At 30.7% G+C, this 21314-nt stretch overlaps 1 protein-coding gene across 1 annotated transcript in view; it reads right to left on the bottom strand.

Moving 5' to 3' along the window:
* The window catches only part of LOC127183328 (MAM domain-containing glycosylphosphatidylinositol anchor protein 2), a 274658-nt gene that overhangs the window by 179412 nt on the left and 73932 nt on the right, over window positions 1-21314 (bottom strand). The window lies entirely within an intron of this gene.

Here is a 21314-nt window from a genome sequence, read left to right as displayed (position 1 = left end):
TCAATCGTAACACGCTTCCACGCGTGCGATCCGAGGTGTTTCTCAATGAGACGAACGCCAGCACACGCTTCCAACACGCCTGCAGCGACGCGTGCTGATGCTCGTGTAGGAGGAACGAGTGAAGGGGCCTTGACCTGCCATTACAGACTCCACAACATCCACAACCGCTCCATACGGACATCCAACACGCAAACAACACGCAAACAACGCAAAACAACACGCAAAATGATAAGCAACTCACATGCAAAATGACACGCAACAACTTTTGCAAGTTGTTTTTCATGTAATTTACATGTTGTTTGCGAAACAACATGCAAACATACAAAACTACACACAAAATTACATGCAAAATAACACTAAACGCAATACACAAAAAAAACATGCAAAACAACAAACGACATGCAAATGACAGGAAAAACAACACACAAACAACATACAAAACGGCACTGAAAATAACACTAAACATGCGAAACAGCACAAAAACATGCAAAACACAAAAAACATGCAAAATAACACAAACGACACGCAAATGACATGAAAAACAACTCGCTAACAACATGAAAAACAACATTCAAACAACATACAAAATGACATGCAAAATAACACAAACTACATGCAAATGACATTACAAACAACATGCAATACAACATACAAAACAACACACAAAACAAGCAAAAAACATGCAAAACAAAGCAAAACAACACGCTAAATGACAAGCAAATGACATGCAAAATGACATGCTAACAACACAAAAAACACAAACGACAGAAAACAACATGCAAAACAACACACAAAATGGCATGCAAATAACACTACACAACGCAAAAACATGCAAAATAACACGTAAACAACATGAAAAACAACTTTTGCAAGTTGATTTTCATGTCATTTACGTTTTGTTTGTGAAACAACACGCAAACAATATAAAATTACACACAAAAAAAACATGCAAAACAACAAACGACATGCAAATGACAAAAAAACAACACGCAAAATGGCATTGAAAATAACACTAAACATGCAAAACAGCACAAAAACATGCAAAATAGCACAAACAACACGCAAATGACATGAAAAACAACTCACTAACAACATGTGAAACAACACGCAAACAACATTCAAACAACATACAAAACAACACACAAAATGACATGCAAAATAACACTAAACAGCACGCAAAACACAAACAACATGCAAAATAACACAAACGACATGTAAACGACATGCAAAACAAGCAAACAACATGCAAAATGACACAAATGACATGAAAAACAACATAAAACAATAAGCAAAAAACAAATAAAACATGCAAAATAACATGCAAACCAACACACAAACAACATATAAATGACACACAAAACAACATGCAAAACAACATCACGACATGAAAACTGGACATTTAAAAAAAAAAAAAAGGTAGTAGAACACTTAAAAAATGTTTTCGTAACATTAAAATAACATTACAATCATGATAAGAAAACTGGACATGTCAACATTTTAGAAACATTTCCACAGCGTTTCTGTAACATATAGGTGTGAGATCATGTTTTCAGAAAGCTAACAGGTTTGACACTTCTACAGTTTAATTACATAAATTAAGCAAAATAGCAGCCTGGCTTATATATTACAATTTAAAATAACCGTTCTGTTCTGTTAAAACTTAAATTAACCATGGAATAAAAATTGTAAAAGTAATTGTGATTTATTTATTTATTTTTTTATTTTTTAATCTTTGTTAGGTTATAAATTTGTAATAGTATTTACATTTTGAATTTTGACTTTTTCTTGTAGGATTCAGTTCACATCTCACAATTTTACTATTTTTCTCAGAATTTTGACTTTATCTCTTGTAATTTTGCCTATTTTTTCATAAATAAAATATGGCACAGTTAAGACATTAAAGTTTCTCATTTGCAAGACTTTAAAAACTTTAATATTTAATATAATTATTTTGTAAAGTGTCATTGGGTCCCTCAAAGGCACTATATAAATAAAACTATTATTACTATTGTTGTTATTATTATTACAGTTTTCCTGTTAAGCAGATCTTTTTTTTTTGTCTCTGAATTCCAAATTTACATGATCAAATTCAGTTTATTTTGTTTTCATCGCAGAATAAAAAAAACTCAGAATTTTGAAAACCATCTTCTGTAACATAAATGTCTTTACTGTCTTTCTTTTGATTATTTTAATGTGTCATTTTAATGTGTCATTTAATTACCATTAAAAAAAAAAGAAAAAGAAACCGGTGAAGACAAAAATGAACAATTCTAAAAAAAATCACAATGCATCTTTTTCTTGTGTAGATGTTCAGATATTGTAAAATGCCGGCACAGCAGCGGCGAGGAGTCCCGCTGTGTGAAATGAGCAGATAATGTAGGTTAGAGTAGAGGATTCACTTCACAACAGCACACAAACCCTCAGCATCTCACGATGTGTGTTAGTTTAGACGCTTGTTCGCGGTGAAGGTGGCGTTGGTGCGGGAGATTCTCTCCTGAGGCGCTCGCAGCTATTTCAGGCTCACAGCAATCACTCCACGTTCTGATCAAAGCAGAAAAACACACTGGAGCACGCTCCCGCTCCCACGCACACAGCGCAGAAACCTTCCTGATCCACGCCGGCCATTCATTATTAATGACAGTCATATTTGAGCACTAACGCTTGAGCAAACGTAGGATTACAGTCGAAGGTAAGACCACAGAACGTAATGCACTGCGCTCAGTTTGTTCATGCAGAATTAGCAGATTAAGTGTCACTAATGTGGTCTGAAGTAGAAATTCATTTCTGTTACGTCAGCAATGCAGGCTTTTGGATACTGGATAGTACGGAGAAAAAAAAAAAATCAGTACATATACAGTGAATCTTTCAAATCTAATTTGTGCATATGCAAACAAAATATTTTTTACTTAATTTAAACATTCAGGGCTTTTCTCCCACAAACTATATATGGATATAATGTCATATGGATGAAATACGGCATTGCTAAGGTATTAAAGTTTCTCATTTGCAAGATATTAAAAAACTTTAAGATTTAATTTAGCTATTTTGTAAAGTGCCATTGGGTCCCCCAAGAGCAATATATAAATAAAACATTATTATTATTATTATTATTATTATTATTATTATTATTATGATAAATATTAAAGTTTTCCTATTAAGTAGCCCAAACTACAACTCTGCTTTGTATATATTATGTTTCATATATTGTGTTTCCATGTGCTTCTGCACAAATGGGTCTGTGCAGTTTTAGGGCAGGGAAAAAGTGTGCAAAAATTAAAAATAAAACACAATAAAACAAATTAAAATAAAATAAAATAAAATAAAATAAAATAAAATAAAATAAAATAAAATAAAATAAAATAAAATAAAATAAAATATTATTGTTAAATAAAATAAAAAATACATTTATTTATAATATATTAAAAAATATATATTTAAAAAAAACAATTATAAAAAAATAAATAAATAAATAAATAAACCTAATAGTCCAGCATTATAGTGAGTAGGATAATATATATTTATACTAAATACTATCTAAATATTTTCTAAAATATTTTCACAGTATAAATTGATTTGTTATACTTTAAAATATATAGCTAATTATTATTATTATTATTATTATTACTATTATTATTATCATCATCATCATTATTATTGTTATTATTAGAAATAATAAAGTTTTTTGATAATTAAATTAAATGAAATAATTTCATATATTATGTTTCCATGTGCATATGCAGTTTTAGGGGAAAAAAGTGTGTAAAAATTAAAAACAAACAAACAAATAAATTTATATATTATGTTATATTATGTTATATTATGTTATATTATATTATATTATATTATATTTAAAAAATAAAAAAATATCAATAAATAAATAAATAAATCTAATAGTCCAGTACAATAGTGAGGATTTTTTTTTACTAAATACTACTAATTTACTAAAAACTAAATAGTAAATATTAAAAAAAAAAAAAAAAAAAAATCACAGTATAAATTGGTTTGTTATACTTTAAAATATATACCTGTTTTTTTTTTTTTTTTTTTTTTTTTTTTAATAAAATGAAAATGTAATAAATAATCAAATAAAGGAAAAAGAATAAATTAAATCATAAATACATTTTAGTACACATAGATATGTTTCTATTAAACAACACTAACTGTAAAACCTGCATTGCGGACATTAAGTTAACGCTAATCGAATGGAATGAAATTAAATAATTTTATGTTTGCATGTGCATACATTAAATATTTAATATTTGCAAGATGTTTTATATCTTATTTGTGCATATGCACATGCATATATATATATATATATATTTTAATATTATTGGGGGAAAAAAAAGGAAGTTTAAAGATTCTCCCCTACAAAAGATTTGGCATATAGTGCTGTATGTATGAATTATGATGTAAGTGAGATATTAAAGAGTTTTTCTACTAAACAGCACAAACTGCAGAGCATCATGTTTCTTGACAATCACCGCATGCGTTTTTATATCCTGAGGTCTCACGCTCAATTAACCCGGTGAACGCTTTGAAGCGCAATGAAGGGCCGATCTGATCTCAGACGCTGGTATTTGACGCATGTGACCGTGAGACACACAGAAAGTGGCCGATGGAGGACTGGAGGGGATGTTTTGCTCAGCAGCACACAGCCAATTAACTCACCAACACCGCTTAACAAAACACAAGGACATTTGCATGAGAAAAGACGACAGAGAGAGGATGAAACACTGAACGTGCATTGTGCTGAAAAAATAATGTTGTGGAAAAGAGAAATAAATGTACAGCAGAAACCAACCGCTTCAACAACTCAGTTTCACTACATGCACAGCACGTAAACATTTTATAAACAACATTTTACACGTTTATAATTTTTTCACAGTATAAATTTGTTCTTTTTACTGTACTTGAAGATATGTAGCTGCTTAAATTTTAGGGATACAGTGAAATAAATAAATAAATTAATTAATTAAAAATAAGAATCCAATAAATAAATACATTTATAAAAATATGATGGTGAAATAAATAAATAAAAAGATTAAAAAATAAGAACTCAATAAATAAATAAATATATTTATAAAAATATAAAAATACAATTTTACTTAAATAAATAATGTCTAAATAAGTGCCTAAAATTATTAAATAAATTAATAAATAAACATAAAATAAAAAATAATAAAACAAAATATTTTATAAATAAAATTGTACACATTTAAAATATTTTTCACATTATAAATCGGTTCTTTTTACTGTACATAAAGATATTTAGCTGCCTTTTAAATTATAGAGATACAGTGAAATAAATAAATAAATAAAATGATTAAAAAATAACTAAATAAATAAATACTTTTATAAAAATATGATACAGTGAAAAAAATAAGGAAAATTGTACATGAATACATGTAGCTGCCTTTTACATTTAAGTGAAAATAAATAAATAAATAAAAAAACAAACAAATAAATAAATGAATGAATGAATAAAATAAATAAAACTAAAGATTAAAAAATATGAACTCAAATAAAATACAAATAAACTCAAATAAATACATTTATAAAAATATAAAAGAATACAGTTTTACTTAAATGTCTAAATAATTGTGTAAAATTATTGAATAAATTAATAACTAAATATTAAATAAAAATAAAAAATAGAACATTGTATATTTTATATTGTATAAATAACAATTTACATATTTAAATAACATATTAACAATTTTTTTTTACAGTATAAATTGGTTTTTGTTACTGTACATGAGATATGTAGTGTGAAAGTCAAAGTAAATAAGTAAATACATAAGTGGAACATTTATCAAATATAATTTAAAAATTATATTAAAATTTTTGCAAATAACATATTACATATTTATAAAGTTATTAATATTTAATATAATTAATATCCACAGAATAGGGGATTATTTTGGAGGTCTGTGACCAAAAAAAAAACAAACAAAAAAACACCTGCTATAGACAGTTTTCACTTGAGACACTAAGAAACTAAATATTAACAACCACCTACAGCATCTTAGCAACCGTTCGTAACACCCTAGCAACCACTCAGAAATCTCTAAACCTACTCTAGCAGCCATGCAGGGCTCCCTAGCAACCATTCTTACCATCCCAGCAAAGACGTAAGAGAAAGTCTGTCTGTGGAGAGTCTGATGGCGTCCGTCAGGATGTGACGTGTCGGTGTGTTCAGCTGCGACTCCCAAACCAAACGCAGCTCGAGCAGCCACAGAAGCGGATCTCAGCGGTTTTTCTCAGCGAGGCCGAGCGAGAGTCTGACAGGTGCGCCGACGGGAGCCGAGCGTCTGATCTCACGCCTGACAGATCAACGCTTCAGTCCCACACAAACTGCACCGCGAGTCTCTGTCGCTCTCAGCGCGTCACTCTCACCCGCTCCAGTCAAACAGTGTGTGTCAACAACACACACAACAAACACAGTTAGGTCCTTACAATCACTGTAGTGCACTCATACTGCAAATAAACCTGACCAGAAAGATAGACAGATAGATAAGACGAATGACGTTAAGACGTTTTCTACTTCAAATGTATTTATGTATTTATTTATTTTTTATTTACTAGTAATTTCTGACTGCAAATGTTCACAAAGTAAATAATGTTAAACAGTTTTAAAAGTAATTAAAAAGTAGTTTTTATTTTTTATATTTTGCATTTTCAATTTAATTTCAGTTAAAGTTTTAATAGTTGTGTTTTTGTCATTTTTATAGCTTTTTTCTAGTAATTTGTAATGTTTTTATTTTATTATTATTATTATTTTTTAGTTATTGTAGTATTTAAAAAAAAAAGAGAGAGAAAAACTGCCTTGGCAAGATTTTTATTTTATTTTATTTTTTAAAATTTAATTTAATTTATATTTTATTTTATTTTATTAGTTCATGTTTATCTTATTTCCAGTAAGGAAACTTATTTATGTATTTATTTTATTTATTTTTTATTTATTTGTTTTATTTACTAGTAATTTCTTATTTATTTATTTTAGTTATTGTAGTATTCAAAAAAAAAAAAAAAAAAATTTGCCTTGGCAACTACAGCTAAAAATTTATTTATTTATTTATTTATTTATTTATTTTATTTTATTTTATTTTATTTATTATTTTACTTTATTAACCATTTAAAATTATGACCTTATACATTAAAATTATGAGATTAAAAAGTTAATTTTGACAAAAAAGTCAAACATTATATTTATTTATTTGTTTATTTTAGTTATTGTAGCATTTAAAAAAAAAAAAGAGAGAGAGAGAAAATCTGCCTTGGTAACTACAGCTAAAGAACTTTTTTTTAGTTATAAAATAATTTGCATGTGTTTATTTATTTATTTTATTTATTTTATTTTTTTTTTTTTTTAGTTTAGTTGTTTATCTTATTTCCAGTAAAGAAACTTAAGTATGCATTTATTTATTTATTTATTTATTTAACTTTACTAGTCATTTCTGACCGAGTAAATTTTTTTTTGCAATTTCCACACAGTAAATGATGTTAAATTCGTTTTTATTTTTTACATTTTTCATTTTAATTTTAAGTTCAGTTAAAGTTTTAATAGTTGTGTCATATATATATATATATATTAATAATTTTTGAAGTTACATGACTGAATCCGTTGGATAAAAATTGTCTGAATTCACCGGCCTGATTTCAGCAAATGTTTAGTGAGCTGTTTTCACTCAGGAACATCATGGGCTGTAAATGCCGTCTCACGCTGACTTTCCGTATCAAACCAACTTTAAGTTTGAGCTGCTGGAAAGAAAGAGCAAACCAAGTTTCAAGATTTCCTTTCTTGAATCCATAACAGCTCTTATTTTTTCCCAGCAGACGGAGTATCCGAATGAGTTTTGACAGCCGCTGCGTCCATCACTCATCTCTGTGTGTCTCTGGAGAGAATCAGACTGCAGACAGACAGACAGACGAACGCTTTTATGTGTGAAGCTCTCAACATGCACACGCAACGTCAGCGACAGACTAAAACCAAACCACGCTGAAATTTGACGCTGCGTCTCAACATGTGCATCAGCAGCTTGTCATGAATATTTAAACAACACCAACATACACAACACCCGTTTATCATCACACGTCCAACAAACAAGAGACCTGCAAAGTTCAACGCTGAATTTGGCAGCGCTTGCTAATAATACAGACAGTGACACATCACAGACTAAAAACAGAACTGGAGACGCTCAACGAAAGACTGGAAACAGATGAAGGAATAAATGAATGAAACCAGAAACTGACCAATCATCACACTGATCAATGGATCAAATACTGAAATACAGTTTTTTTATATAATGAATGTCTATTTCATGACATTTTATTTTGCAAATAAATATTAATAAAAATAAAAAATGAGTTTACAATTTTACGAATATAGGAAAAAAATAATTTTCAGAATATTTTATTATAATAATAATTAATAATACTATTGGAATAATGTTGTACTTCTATTACAATAATATTTTGTTAAAGGTTCTGCATCAAAATCATAATATTAAAAGTCATATTTACAAAAAACAGGTCAATTATGACAAAAAGTCAATATTACGGCATAAAAATTCAAATGCATGACATACTAAGACAAAATTCTGAGACAAAAATATACGTTGAACGTTTGAATATACATTTTAATATACATTTCAATATACATTGAACTTATGAGATAAGTCAGAATTATGACAAGATAAAATTATGAAAAAAATGTCAATGATGTCAAAAAATGTTAATTATGATATAAAAAGTTGCAACTATAGCTTGAAACTATGAGATAAAGTCTAAAATATGACATAAAAAGTCAAAACTGTGACTTAAAATGTCATAATTATGCCAAAAATCTGAAACTATGAGATAAAGTTACAATTGACTTTGTACATTGAAATGTTGAGATAAATAAAATTACGAGAAAAAAAGAGTCATAATTATTTCAAAAAAAAAAAAATTAATTATATAAAAACTTGCAATTATAACTTTAGAAGTGGAAACTATGAGATGAAAAAGTAAATTATGGCAAAAAAAAGTCAAAATAATGGGATAAAAATTCCAATGTTCACTTCAAAAATATGAGATAAAAAGAAATTATGAAATAAATTATGACATAAATTGGAATTAACATAAAAAGTCATACAAAAGTCAAATTATAAGATAAAAGTAAAAATTATGGGATAAAAATTTAAATGCATGACATACTATGTAAAAATCATGAGATAAAAAGTCAAAATTATGACTTTGTACAGTGAAATTATGAGATAAGTCATAATTATGACAAATCAAAAATATGAGAGAAAAAGTCAAAATGATGACGTTAAAAACTGAAATTGAGATAAAAAGTCACACTTAAGATAAAAAGTTGAAATTATGAGATAAAAAGTCAAAATTATGACATACTAAGAAAAAAAAGAAAAATGGCATAAGTCATAATTATGCCAACAAAATTGAGATAAATTATGAGGAAAAAGTTGGAATTATGACTAATCGAATTTACTTGATATAATTTTGATTATTACTTGATTTACAACTTAGTATGTCATAATTTAGACATTTCATGTCATAATTTAACTTGTCAGTTTGAATTTTTAAAGTCGTAATTCTGATTATGTCATAATTGAAATGTCAATTTTGCCTTTTTATCTCATAATATAATATAATAATCTTTTTAAGTCAATTTCGACTCTTAATGTCACATGTTAGTATGCCAAATACAACTTTTCGTCTCATAATTCTGTTTTTAAAGTCATAATGTCAGACATCATCTGCCAGCTTCAAATGCTCAAATCACACACGTTCAAGTGTGCGAACGCAATCGAAACGGCTCCCGTGACAAATGTGCTTTCGACCAAATGATGCATCAGTCCACAACCACAATAATAAAAAAAAAAAAACTCCTGCTTTGCCCTACATACAGACAGATGAACACAATACACACGGCATAAAGCCACAGCTCGTCGCTGCATTCGAGCGTTCGGACGCGTTTGGACACGTTAACTCTGACCCACTTACACCTCACATAAACAGACACCGGCCAGATGAAACACTGATTTTTTTGCTTTCGTCCTCTCAGGTCTCAATCACTTCACATCTGTTTGAGCGTCTGAGTCTCTGCTGCGAGGATGCGAGAGGTGTGCGGCGGATGTCGTCGCCATGACAACAGACATCACTTCACGCAAGAGCAGCACTTGGACTGGATGTGTGGGCTAAAGCGACACGCCGATAGATTAGCATGACACCGTCAACGAGTCTGACACCGAACCAGCACGAGCTGCAGCAACGACAGACTCACTACTGATACAAAACGTAACGTGTACATTTTAATAGCTGGTTGCCAATACAATATTGTAATAAACATCTTAATATTTTCTTTTCTAAAACTTGTTTTGTCCAGTATTTACTTAAAATTCACTGTATTTTGGGTGCAAAAAATGACAACTGTTAATAGTAACCAGAAATGTTTGTTGAGCAGCAAATCAGCATATTAGAATGATTTCTGAAGGATCATGTGACACTGAAGACTGGAGTAATGATGCTGAAAATTCATCTTTAATGACAGAAATAAATTACATTTTAAAATATATTCAAATAGAAAACAGTTCATTTAAATTGCAATAATATTTAAAAAAAATTTACTGTATTTTTGATCAAATAAATGCAGCCTTAGTGAGCAGAAGAAACTTCTTTCCACAAAAAAAAAGAAAAATCATAATTTCAAACTTCAAAAATATCAAAAACACAGAAAAAAAAAAAACAGTAAAATTGCTAAATGTTATTACAATATAAAATAATGGTTTTTATTTTAATTTACTTTAAAATATTATTTATTTCTGTGATGCAAAGCTGAATTTTCATCAGCTGTTACTCCAGTCTTAAGTGTCACATGATCCTTCAGAAATCATTCTAATATGCAGATTTATTATTAGAATTATCAGTGTTGGAAACAGTTGTGCTGTTCATGTGACACTTAAAACTGGAGAAACAGCTGATGAAAATTCAGCTTTGATCACAGAAATAAATTACATTTTAAAATAAATTCAAATAGAAAACAGTTATTTTAAATTGCAATAATATTTCTAAGAAATAATATTTTTTACTGTATTTTTGATCAAATAAATGCAGCCTTGGAGAGCAGAAGAGACTTCTTTTAAAAAAAAAAAATAATAAATCATAATAATTTCAAACTTTTAACCACTAGTGCATATTAAGTATATTAAGTTTTTCATGCTCAAAAATACAGAAAAAAATATAATATTGCAAAATGTTATTATAATATGAAATTATAGATTTTATTTTAATTTACTTCAAAATATAATTTATTCCTGTGATGCAAAGCTAAATTTTTCATCAGCTGTTACTCCAGTCTTAAGTGTCACATGATCCTTCAGAAATCATTCAAATATGCGGATTTATTATTAGAATTATCAATGTTGGAAACAGTTGTGCTGTTCATGTGACACTTAAAACTGGAGAAACAGCTGATGAAAATTCAGCTTTGATCACAGAAATAAATTACATTTTAAAATAAATTCAAATAGAAAACAGTTATTTTAAATTGCAATAATATTTAAACATTTTTACTGTATTTTTGATCAAATAAATGCAGCCTTAGTGAGCAGAAGAAACTTCTTTCCACAAAAAAAAAAGAAAAATCATAATTTCAAACTTCAAAAATATCAAAAACACAGAAAAAAAACAGTAAAATTGCTAAATGTTATTACAATATAAAATAATGGTTTTTATTTTAATTTACTTTAAAATATTATTTATTTCTGTTTCTAATTTTATCAGCTGATCCAGTTTGTGTCACATGATCCTTCAGAAATCATTCTAATATACTGATATTTGTGCTACCAAATATTTTTTTGGAACCTGTGATTCTTTTTTTTTTTTTCAGGATTATTTGATGAATAACAAGTTAAAAAGAACAGTATTTATTCAAAATATTAATTTTTTTTAATGTAAATCTATGCTATCACTTTTTTTAAATTTAACATCCTTGACGAATAAAACTAATAATTTCTTTAAAAAAAATAATAAAAATTTACTGACCCCAAACTTTTGAGCAGTAGTGTATATTGTTAGAAAATTTTCTATTTTAAATAAATGCTGTTCTTCTGAACCTTTTATTGATCAAAGAATCGTGAAAAAAAAGAATCACAAGTTTCAAAAAAATCTATTTCCAGCATATTAGAATGATTTCTGAAGGATCATGTGACACTTAAGACTGGAGTAACAGCTGATAAAAATTCAGCTTTGCATCACAGGAATAAATTATATTTTAAAGTATATTCAAATAAAACCCATTATTTTATATTGTAATAACATTTTGCAATATTACTATTTTTTTCTGTATTTTTGAACAAATAAATGCAGCCTTGATGAGCATAAGAGACATTTAAAAACATTACAAGTCTTACTGATCCCAAACTTTTGAGCGACAGTGTATATCCATGTTTCAAAAGTATGTGAAGTCATGCATGTACAGATCTCAGGTTTTCACGCCGTAATGATCTGGTGTGTTTTCCCAGCGCTCTCGTGTCAGTACTCAACAGCACTGCTATTGATCTACTCTAACATACAGCAGGTAGTTCAGCATTCAGTTAGCAAAACACCAAAGTCCAGCGAAGCCGAAGAAAGAGAAATGTGCATGAAAGATTCACACTGCAGCCGTCAGCTCAGCGCCGCTCAACTCGCTGGACGCAAACTAGAAACGAGTCTCAGGTCTGTTCTGACAGCAAAGAAAAATGCCAACAACTCACATATAACAGTGCACAGTTATGACAGCAAACAGAAACTGACTGACGGCTTTTAAAAGCGAGGAGAAGCACTGAGGTCACCGATGTCTTTTTTACTACATGCAACTTTGAAAAATCATTTTTACAATGCTGTTTGTACTATACAGCAGATCTCAACTACTGTACATTATCGTTTATATCATCGCAAAATATAGATTATATTATCGTCCAGCTCTAATGTGCTAAATGCAATTTAAGGCATGAAGATATTAAGATTTAAACTTTAAACATTACCTTATGATTTTCTGTAAATAGAACGGACAATGGAATCGACTCGACTTGAACACAGTCGGTTTTGTGCTGTAAATTATTGGCTGCTGAGAGAATGAAACTCAATTGAAATTCAATAGACATTTGAGCCTACAAGCCAGAACTGTTAATTCACATTAATAATCTGCATATTGACAGACGGTTCATGATCAGATTCAATTTCAGCGTTTGATTTTACTGTGTTTGTTTGCCACAAAAGGTGGTTCTTGTACTGAAATGAGTTTTAGAAGCAGCCTATCATACTCATAAATAAATTAATAAATGTGTATATATAGGCCTAAATAGAAGATCTATGCATTTGAATTGCATTTAAAATCCCCATGCATTTGGATGACACCGTTTCAAAATGTGTTTATTCATATTAGTTATAATCAGTACAAATGTTTATTGTGAAAACAATTGCATTTATTCAATTCAAAAGTATGAACCAGTGCTATTGCAATATCATAGTTTTTGTTCGTGTTTTAAATTAGATTTTTTCTGCTTTCACTTTAATTTTAGTCAGTAACATTTATTTATTTATTTTTTACAATGTAGTTTTTTAATAAATAAAAAAAATAATTAAAAGAAATTTATATTTTATTTATGTATTTTTACTTATTTTTTATTATATAATTTTTTTATAAAGATAATAAAATTGTATATATATGTAATAAAAAAACATAAAAGTAAAAATGCATAAATAAAATATAAAATATATTACATTTTTTATTTATTTATTTATTTATTTATTTTTTACATTGTAGTTTTTAATAAATAAAAAATTTAATATATTTTATATTTTACTTATGTATTTTTACTTTTATGTTTTTTTTATTACATCATTTTTTTATAACGTTAAATATATATATCAAGTTAAACAGTTAAACTAAATAAAAAGGAGATAAACATTTCCTTGGAAATTGCACTGAAGAAAAATAAGTTTAAGTTTTCTTTTTATATTTGATTTTAATTTAGTTATTAATTATTTATTCCATTTTATCCCAAGCAACTTTTTATTTTATTTTATTTTCTTGTTTTATTTTACTATAATAACCCTGGTATCATTTATTACTGATAATTATATGAATCTGTTTATTGTGCATTTAAAAAGCATCCAGTTTATTAGCGCGATTACAGAAATTTGACCCATTTCATTGATGCACGACTGACAAATATGCATTAAATTATGTTTATTAGTTTATGTTAAAACTGTGTAATGCAAATGCATGAAAATTTTATATGCATATCAAGTTTAGGCCGATATATTTTTTTAAGCATGTTTTCCTAATCAACGATGTAAATTTCCAAAATATGAGCGCGCCAGCAGAAGTGTGTGAGGACGCAAACACGATTCCAGCCGGCAGACCTGCGTCAAACAGCAGCATGGATTCACTCTGGCTCTCATTACAGTAGGAAACGCAGGCTTCTGATCCAAGGGAATTGATAAAGAGCTCTGGAGGAGGCGCAGAGAAGCAACAAAGAGCGCTTTAGTTGCACTGGTGGAATGCATTTGCATAGTTTAGACGGCCGGCATCTGAAGCTCGCCGTGAAAAGAGACCAGAGGAGATGCTGTGACTTCAGCAGCGGACGGCGCAGGGAATAAAGCAGGACAGCACAGAGCCACGGCCTTGTTTTCATTCATCCTGACGCTTTTAAGAACAGAGGCGTCGCATGAAATGACGTTATGCAATGATGCACAGTTCTCCTCTGCAATCACCATCAGCAACCTTCAACGCTTCAGCACTTCATGAACTCCCATAATTTAACCAAATGTTCTTAGTAGTAAAGTAAGAAACATTTTAACATACTCATCAACCAAATCACATTGTTCTTCCATAAAGAACAAAATGCTTCAAAAGAGTCATTAAAACACAAACTACAATTCCCATCATGCTCCGCGGCAGCAACAAACAGCACAAGCTCAGCATCAGTTCCTAAACTTTAGCTCTTCATCAGCGATTAATAAGGTGTTTGTTGGAAAGTGAAAGATAAAGAGAGATGAAATTGCCCAGAGAATCAATTTACTCTGTCTAGAAGCACTAAAGCGCTCGTCACAACGCAATTACCACTTTAACACTTCTGAATCTGAAGATTTTCCCAGGAGAACAACACCACCTTACAATAAGGCCTCATTAGTTAATGCATTAACTAACTAACGATGAGCATTTAATTTGTCACAGTATTTTTTCACCTGCTAACATCAGTTTATAAAAATACAACAATTAATTTATATTGCTTATGTTATCCCAATTATATATTTAGTTGTGAACAAGTTCATTAAAGGGATTTTTGGAATTTAAACTATATTCAGTTGTAACTGTACCAAAAATGATTTTCAAAAATATACAAAAGTAGACAAAAACATGCTGGTAGAATCACACGAAAATATCTAATAATTTACATTTTAAAATAATATTATTTAAATATTAAAAACGTTAAATTATCATTAACTAAGATCAGTGTTGGGGAAATTTACTTTTAAAAGTAATGCATTACAATTTTGCCTTACTCCCTAAAAAAGTAACTACTTAGATTGTTACTTGTTAGATGTTACTTTTGCGTTTGCGTTTTTAAATCTGGGCGGGGCTTGCTTGTTTGTTTATAATATTAAAATTTCTCATTTTGGCAAACGTAAAAGCCCTTTCACACCAAAAATGACATGAATGCACCTCAGGCTGAAAGAAAAGCACATTTTCTCAGGAGAAGAAAACTCTTCAGCAATTTAAAAAATTAGGTACAAATATTAGTGTATATAAAACAAATTTTGCTTATTAGTATGGTTGAATTAGATCATCGAAGGACAAGTCAGCAGCAAACACACTGGTTAAATACCAATACCAAAAGGAGACCAGTCTTAAGTAGCACGGCTATATTTGTAGCAATAAGGGTCAAAATAATAGATTTTTCTTTTATGCCAAGTAAAGATCATGTCCCATGAAGATATTTTGTAAAATTCCTACCATTAATATATTAAAAAAAAAACATTTTTATTAGTAATATGCATTGCGAAGAACTTCATTTGGACAACTGTAAAGTCAATTTTCTCAATATTTAGATTTTTTTTTTTTTTTTTTTTGTACCCTCAGATTCCAGATTTTCAAAGTTGTATCTCTGTCAAATATTGTTGTATTCTAACAAGCCATACATTAAAGGAAAGCTTATTTATTCATATATGTGGTGTATAAATCTCAGTTTAAAAAAATATTTTTTTTGCGTCATATTTCCATATTCTGAGTTTCCATTTCACCATTTTTAATCATTTTGAGGAACATTTAATTTTCTTTTTTTTTTTGTGAGTGAGATGCATTAAAGGAGAAGTCCACTTCCAGAACAACAATTTACAAATAATTTACTCACCCCCTTATCATCCAAGATGTTCATGTCTTTCCGTCTTAAGTCACAAAGAAATTATGGTTTTTGAGGAAAACATTTCAGGATTTTTCTTCATATAATGGACTTCATTGGTGCCCGATTTTGAACTTCCAAAATGCAGTTTAAATGCAGCTTCAAAGGCTCTAAATGATCGCAGCCAAGGAAGAAGGGTCTTATCTAGCGAAACGACTGGTCATTTTTTTTTTTTTTTTAATTAATTGTTTTTATACTTTAAGCACAAAAGCTGGTGTAGCACAGGCTCTGGGATGCGCATCCATGACTCTACGAATTAGTGATGATTCGTTCGTGAACGATTTGTTCATTTTGAACAAATCTTTAATGTGACTCAGGAAGTACGAGTCGTCTCGGGGAGTGTTTCGAGTCTTTGGGTTTTTGGAGTCGTTCATTCATCTTATGGGGCTGTCACGTGATGAACGAACGACTCAGATAAAACTTTGTCAGATAAGAGGTGAGATGAGCTAATCATAGACTAAAGACCCAGGTAAACAATGAATGAATCTTTTCTGTGTCTTATAGCATTATAGTTTTGTCTTGTTTGTAGTGTGATCAACGTTTGTGTAAGCAGTAGATGTGTTAGGGAAGTAACATGTAACATTTTAATTATATTTTGCTAAAATGAACGAAATGACACGAAAAAAGATTCGTTCATTTTGCTGAACGAGACTCAAAGGTCCGAGTCGGTAAAATGATCCAAACTTCCCATCACTACTACTATAATCACGTCTAAGTTCATCACTGTTCCCTACTAATACTGTGTTACCAACTAATTAAACGCAACCACAACTCTCATCAAACCAGCAATAAAACCGCAGTGTAATATCAGGTACTGCAGTTTATCACAAAGTCAACCTTCATCTTCATAATGATGTTTAGACTGGGATTCATAACACAAATGACTAATCATCAGGATACACACATTACACGGTCTGTCCAAACACTCTGCACTAATGCATGATGGGATACGACTGACGGATCCTCGTTCCAATCACCCGACTGCGCACTGTGAAGTGGACTTAAATGGGTTCCAAATCATAGGGAGCGTGTGCTGCTAATGGCATAGGGAACGAGTGTGCATCGATAGATCACTTCAGGGAAAATGAGCCATCAGCAGCATCTCAGTCCTACATACATTTGGAGAAAATGGTCTTTTTATGTCACTTTATTCACTTCAGATATACATGTGCACAGCTGAGGTGAAAACTAAAACAAAAACTAGTCTTGAGGCGAGTTAAGATCTCCAGATGCGACACCATTATCATGCCCACGGCTCACAAAACAGTTCAGCAAACAATCAGTGTAATTTATGCACTATTCATATTTATTTACACCAGTGTATGATGTTATTAAAGCTGAAACGCCAAATCTGCATGACTCAAATGTCATTTGTGTTTGGCCTAAATTTATAATTTATGTATTTGAATTGCGTAGTATAACTTCTATTCATTTGGATTACAGAGATTTGACATAAACAAGCTGAACAACATAATGTGTTGCATATTCGTCATTTGTATAGAAATTAAACAAGGTTCATACAGATACTGTAAAATGAAGTTCCAGGACTTCAAAGACTTTTCAAGCACTGCTTTATTGATTTTAAGGTTTTCAATCAGAGATTTCACTAATCTATGTCTTCTTTCAAATTCTAAAAAAGATAAATAAAAAAAAAATATTGCAAAATTGCAACAAAATGGTCCCGAACTGAATCAAATGATTTGTGATCTCACACCAAAGTTCCGATCGAAAGCAAAAGATTTGCGAACCCGCTCCGAAGTTCTGATCTGAATCAAATGATTCATGAGCCACACTTGGAGCCACACTCTGAGGTTCCGATCTAAAGAAAAAGATTCACAAAGCTGCTCCGAAGTTCCGATCTGAATCAAATGATTTGTGATCTTCACTCTGATTTTCCAATCTAAAGCAAAAGATTCACGAACCTGCTCCGAAGTTCCGATCTGAATCAAATGATTTGCGAGCCATGCTCTGAGGTTCCGATCTAAAGAAAAAGATTCATGAACCTGCTCTGAAGTTCCAGTCTGAATCGTATGATTTGCGATCCTCACCCTATGTTTCCAATCTAAAGCAAAAGATTCACGAACCTGCTCCGAAGTTCCAGTCTGAATCAAATGATTCGTGATCCTCACTCTGAGTTTCCGATCTAAAGCAAAAGATTCATGAATCTGCTCCGAAGTTCCAGTCTGAATCAAATGATTTGTGAGCCATGCTCTGAGGTTCCTATCTAAATCAAATGATTCACGAATCTACTCCGAAGTTCCGATCTGAATCAAATGATTCATGTTCCGCGCACCAAAGTCCCGATCTGAATAATGGTTCGCAAACCATCTTTTCAGATCAGGACTCAGAGAGCAGATCTGATTCACTATGATTCACGAACCCACTCCGAAGTTCTGATCTAAATCAAATGATTTGCAATCTGTGCTCCAAAGTCCCAATTTAAATAATGATTTGCGAACCAACCATTTCAGATCAGGACTCAAAGCACAGATCGTGAATCATTCAGTTCACACTGTGATTCACAAAACCGCTCTAAAGTTCCAATCTAATTCAAATTAATCAATTAATTTTAATGAAATTAAAAAATGAATGGCTCTTGATCAGTTTTTTGCTAGTTGCTTCAAATGAAAGATCGAAGTCACGAGTTTGAATCAATCAGAGCGGTTTCAGCGTAAATGACTCACTCTATTGATTCGGTTCATCTGTTCTGCTTTTCGCATCTTCAGTCATGTTTACACGACTGTCAGTACTACTACTGGCTTAGCTCGTTAGTGTCATGACATTAACTAAAATAAGCAAAAAATTAAAAATAAAAAAATGATGTTGAGTATGAGTATGATGTTCTTTTAACGGCATGAATTTTGTATGAACACAAGCGCTTTTTGAAAAATTAAACACTTATTTCATAGATACATTGTATTTAAATAATTCAAACACCTTTCAAGTACATCTTCAGGAATATTGCTAAAGGTTTACAGGCCTTATATTTCAAAAAGTTAAATTCAAATACTTCAAGGACTTTAAGCACCTTGTATAAAACCCCTGGTACTAATAAACTATGTGTATTAAATACACAATAGCTTTATATATTTATCATCAATAATTATGAATTGTTTTTATCTCAAATTTGAAACTGATAATTGCTTTTTATTTACATTTTAACAATGTCCATACCTTTGAACTTACTTGTTTTCACAGTGAACAGATTTATGCATTTATACATGCATTTAAAAAAAAAACACATTTTTTAATCATTAATTACTGACAAATATGCATTAACATGTAGTTTATTAGTTTAATTAAAAATGCATGGAAATTTAATATGCATGTGTGTGTTTTGGAATGATTTATTTCTTTACTGGAGGAAGCATTATTATGGATTATAGGCTCATATTTTGGTTAGAAGCAGAAGTTAAAAACGTCTTAATGATAGATTTGTTTTAGCTTTTGTCTTCTCAAGATGTGAACTGATGGACTGGAGTGGTGTGGATTACTTGTGGATTATTGTGATGTTTTTATCAGCTGTTTGGACTCTCATTCTGACGGCACCCATTCACATCCATTGGTGAGCAAGTGATGCAATGACACATTTCTCCAAATCTGATGAAGAAACAAACTCATCTACATCTTAGATGGCCTGAGGGTGAGAACATTTTCATTTCTGGAGAACTACTCCTTTAAGTGTCCCCTGCTGGGTGCATAGGGAGCAGTGAACACTAGAAGTGAATCTATAATTACCACTAATTAGGAAGCATATACTGTTGCGCGTCTCAGAGCGCGTTGGCATTCAACAGCATCTTGCACGGTCATTTCCATTCCTCCATGGGCGCTGAAGTCATTGATTTTAAAGTGCATTCTCATGGATCAGCGAAACCCGGCTCTGCCCAAACTCTATTATCCTATTAGCCCCTCAGAGACACATGCGCGCTATCCAGCGTGCCCCTCTCGATGTGAACCGACTCCAGAAACAAAAGCCATCTAGTTGATATTACGCCCACCATCTCAAAGCGTGACCCGCCAGTCCGATCGGCCCTGAGCAACAGCGGCCCACGGTAAACAATGCTTAGATGTTTTCCCTCATGACATTTGCACATTATGACTCACAGTCATGCAAAGCTCTGGTTAACCCACACTACACTACTAGAATGCCACTAGTTGCTTAATACAAGATGAGAATCCAGGATAAGGAGAGGCGAGAGCTCCACATATGCAGATTTCAGACACTTGCTGTGACATTTGCAACCACAATGACACATTAAACAGCGCTCGTACAGCTTCTAAACAACGTTTCTTCAATGCAAATTAAAATGCATGAATATCTCTCCATGCAACTTCCATTAAATGTGAGGAAAAGCCCAATGGATGAACTGTTTAGAATGCAATTATAAATGTGACCCTGAACCACAAATCCAGTCCAGCCGAGATATTTGAAAATCTGGAATCTGAGGGTGCAAACGAATCAAAATAATGAGAAAATCGCCTTTGATCGCTAATCGTTGTCCAAATGAAGTTCTTAACAATGCATATACTTGAGGGAAATTTACAAAATATCTTCATGATCTTTATTTAATATCCTAATGATTTTTGGCATAAAAGAAAAAAATGATCATTTTGACCCATATTGTTGGCTATTGCTTCAAATATATCTGTGCTGCTTAAGACTGGTTTTGTGGTTTTGGAAAACTGAAGCACTTCTACATGCAATGCAATGGGCAAATTTGCAATAGATAGCTATTATTTGTCCTTTTGCATTTGGAATATTTAAGCATTTCTACAATGTTTTTTAAAATAACTGGAATGTGAGGAAACCCAGTGGATGAACTGTTTTGCATGCAATGGGCACATGTGCAATAGATTTCCTGG

Source organism: Labeo rohita, chromosome 20 (genome assembly GCF_022985175.1).
Source record: "Labeo rohita strain BAU-BD-2019 chromosome 20, IGBB_LRoh.1.0, whole genome shotgun sequence".
NCBI lineage: Eukaryota > Metazoa > Chordata > Actinopteri > Cypriniformes > Cyprinidae > Labeo > Labeo rohita.
Note: the sequence above shows the minus strand (reverse complement) of the source record. Positions and strands in the feature narration are given on the sequence as shown.